The sequence below is a fragment of the Solea solea genome, chromosome 2 (genome assembly GCF_958295425.1).
Source record: "Solea solea chromosome 2, fSolSol10.1, whole genome shotgun sequence".
In the NCBI taxonomy this organism is placed as follows: Eukaryota; Metazoa; Chordata; class Actinopteri; order Pleuronectiformes; family Soleidae; genus Solea; species Solea solea.
In genome coordinates this window covers 23536656-23540927 of record NC_081135.1, presented here as the reverse complement: position 1 = coordinate 23540927, position 4272 = coordinate 23536656, and positions in this window count along the sequence as shown.

Here is a 4272-nt window from a genome sequence, read left to right as displayed (position 1 = left end):
AGCAGCAAGGGGAAAGTGGCCTGCGTTCAATGACCGTCGGAAATATCACGAACTTGGCAAATGGCTTATATATTTGTATACATAAACATATAAATGTTTATATTATTACTTACTCTGGTCCCTACACTTGCTTCCAGTTCAATAAAAGACCAATTTTATGTTTTATTTGTTGTATACAAGTCCATATGTTTGCAGTGGATCAGTCCAACAGAGCCCTCAGATTTGCAGAGCTGTTCATCTAGTGGTAATCCAAGTTTAATCAGACTGAAATACCATTCTGCCAATTCAATTCAATTAAATCTAGCCCAACTATCACTTGTTTTAATGAATAAGTTAAGTACCAATCTGCTTTTGTGTCATTATAATTCTACTCTACACCATTCTTTATTAAATAATTAAATTTATTAAATTTGTATTCTTATAGTTTGTATGATTTTTTTATAACTTTTTTTAAAATGTTACTTAATCATTCTTTAAATATTTAATTTCTTCCTTTAACTTTATTTCCTGAATGTGTGTGCACCTTTTATTTCTGTGAAGCACATTGAATGAACTCTGTATGCTATACAGGTACATTTGCTTTGTCTTTTAGGCATAAACTTGGATCAAATTCAAAGATATACATTTAAAGGATTTATTTTAAGTAAAATAATATTTTCTGACAGGCTTGTAATTTGAAACATTCGATGTGAGGTTAGAGATTTTAGGTAGAGCTAACGTGAAGGAATGTACATGTACGGCACTTCTGCCTGTTATTATAGGCAGTGGGTTTAATTATCATTGTTATTGTATGTTTTCACAATTTCTCTTTGCTGAACCTTATACAAAGGAAAATAAACATGGTTAGGTGTCATTCTAAGGAAGGGCAAATGTTGCCGAGCAGTACCTGAATGCACCATTTTTACGTTTCCCAGAATGCTTTGCAATGTATGGCCAGTAAAGAGCTGTTGAATTTGAGTCGGGAATTTACAGTCTGCTAGTTTTAAAGCTGTAAGGACATGAAGTCTCGACAATAATCTCTTCTAGTATCACCACTTGAAATGTTTCAAGTTGTGTCCACAAAATAGACTTTAATAACCACAAAGTATATTTAGATGTACACTGAATGTTACACTTATTGTTTAGAGACTGTCAATTTACATGAAGTTTTTAATTTGCAATTATTATTACTATTATTATTATTATTATAATAATTATGGATAATAATTATATATTTAATTAAAACCGGCAAAACTAGACCTGAACATATGACACACCTGTCGACTGAGATATATCTTTTTTAATTTGTCTGCCAAATCTTTAAATATTAGATTTTATATGACCCACTAAATGAAGCATTATTATCAAAGTATCAAAACTCCTAAAGTGTACATTTTGTAAAACCAGGACTAAAGTGAAACACTAACTACGCTGTTTACCTTTCTGCCTCACCTCCACCGAGTCACCTGACCAGCACGAATGCTGTTTCCATATGGTACACACAGGATTGCTCTTGAAGATTTAACTCCAACTCATATTACATAAATAACAAGCAGCATTATGCGCATACTGTCAAATACAAATCCACCAGAGGTGAATTGTCAAAAAAAAAGACACTAATAGGCTCAAAGGTCTGAGAATCTTTATTTGAGAAAACAAGTCATTTTCCAACAGAAATATCACATCATACTGTAAAGTGTAAAATGTCCAGATGGGTGAGGATCTATTTCCCACAGGTTAAAGCATTAACTCCCAAAACAAAGTTCTGTAATGCACTGACTGCAGGCAGTGAGAGTCTAAGTGTATCACAGAACTTTATTTGGAAAGCCACAGTGCCACCTCATAGGTTTGTCCTTGTGCTGAGACTTATCCTCCCAACGACCGGGTGCTCCTTTAACCTGCAGTAGCCTAAAGCACAAACAGCAAGGGGGAAAAACAGGACAGCCATTTTGGATCATCTCTTCTTTTCTTTTTTTCATGGTTTTAACTTTAATAGAAAATGCATTATGAAATTCCTCATTTAGAATTAAGCTGGTATTAGACGAGAGTGCTTTGACTTGACTGCTTCAGACTAGGCCTACAGTCAGGCTTGCTGTGTGGAGAATCACACAGGTACAGCAGACCATATGGAATCCTTTTACACGTTGTCATCTCTATACAGAAATGATTACTATGCTATGTATCATTTGGGCATGTGCAATACTTTGATCGTGTAGTCCATCCCACCAAGAATGGATCATACTTAGTCCAGTCAGCACGACCATCTGGTTGGTTGCAAAAGTTAACATATCAAACAATCTCTACTTTAGCTGACATGATGGATGTTTCCAGTTTGGATGATCCACTTTAGTGGAGTTATTTCACTTTTGTAGCCACTTAGTCATTGATTCTACCTGTTGAGCTTTAACAACTTGAACGTGAATTGAGCATGTCCTGCTGGGAAATGAGCTAATAATTAAACAATGCAGATGAACACAAGAGCAATGAGAGAAAGTGCAAGAAGCCTCCTGGAGTGTTTAGTTCTGTCACTTTGAGCACAGTTCGCTCATTGGCACTTGAACTGCACTCAAAGTGGCAGCAACTTTGTTATGTGCAACAAGACAATGGAAAGAACAAACATTCGTCACCTTTCAACCACCACGGTCACAATTGCGTGCACGAGGAAAGAGAAATGAAACAGGAAAAGTAAGCTGTGTAAAGTCATACTGTACCTGGTGTAGGTATAGCCGCAAAGGGAGCAGCTGCAATCCAACACGAGGGGCAAATGCGTCTGAAGAATCATACAGTGCAAAAGCAGACAGCGATCCGTGGACACTGCTCATCCACGGGTGGCTTCTGGGTGCAAACGCCTATTTTCACCGCGGTTCGTGTCCGTCTGCGGACTTGCAGCGCTCTGATCGTAAGGTGGCTACCTTTTCTTCCCTCAGTCCTGTGCAGTTCACTATATGCAGCTGGAAGAATGTCGACGTGGAGCTGCCAAACGTGAACGCGAGTTCATGAGCGCGCATGGAGAGGGGGAGGGTGGTGGAGGTGGTGGAGGCTTTTTTAGTGTAATTTCACACAGTGAGCTGCACTTCAGTGTGAACCTCTTTACACATACGTGTCAGAACGGCCGTCTCTTCTTACGGTTTCTACAAAGGCGCTTTAAACTACATATTAATCACACTTTGTGTGCAGAGGTGTCAGAGTGGACTACATTTATTTACCCTTTAAGCTTTTATAAGGCTTGGCTACTTTCTTAAACTCAATAAGTCGTTAGATTGACTGCTAGCTTGGACATTTAAAGTTCACAATTGCTTGTTAAGTGCATAAACAATACCAGCATGTTTGTACTCCGCCCAAGAGTGAGCTGCTCATAGTCTTACCTCAAGCAAAAGCAGCAAGGTTAAAATGTGAAAAACACTGTTTCAACTAAAGGTCCCGCATCCCAAAATGTCTCAGCTAAAGGGACACACTGAAATGTTATGCTACATTAATGTTTATGTAGCTTTCATGTAGTATTAATACAACATTGTAGTTCTAATGTTGTCATTTGTCAGCAATCTATCTATCTATCTAGATCTATCTGTAAAACCCATACCTCCACAGTAACTGTATCGCAACAACAAGCAACAAACATTTTCTTCTCAAATGGAGAAGTGTTGACTGTAAAAACCCAAAACCCCAAAATTCTACACAAGCGCAATAGGAAACAAAAGGAAACTAAGTGTAAATGTAACAGTTATTTCTACTACTGAACACTAAAGGTATTACTAAGGTAAGGCTCAAGTATTGAGCAGACTGTTCTTAAATAAGAATGTGTTCTTTGTCATTAAAACAAAAACTGCCGTAGTTGATTCACTATAAATACTTCATATCAGATAAGCACGTACGTTCATAGTGCACAACACAAAGTTTGCCTGAAAATAAAAATAGTTCTTGAATATTATTACACTGCAGTTCTGCTTTGTCTACTTCTTCCACCACAGCAGCTGTGGGTGACTTGTTGGTTTTCACAGAGCATTAGGGCCCTAGGCCCTCCGGCTCCACACTGACTGACCACCAGCAGGGAGCGCTATGCACTTACGAGCCTCCACATACTGCTTTTTGTACAGCTGCACTAAAGATGTGTCCCAAAAGTGTGCAGAAAGCTGTTAATAACCTAAATGAGTATTTGTCATTTCCAGAGCACATATTATGTACATTTGCAAAGTAGCATATTAGCTTATTAGCAGCACATCTCATCAGTGCCGAAACGGCCAGTGTATCTTATAACAATAGTCTGTGTCTAATATTCCTGTTGTAAGAAAACTT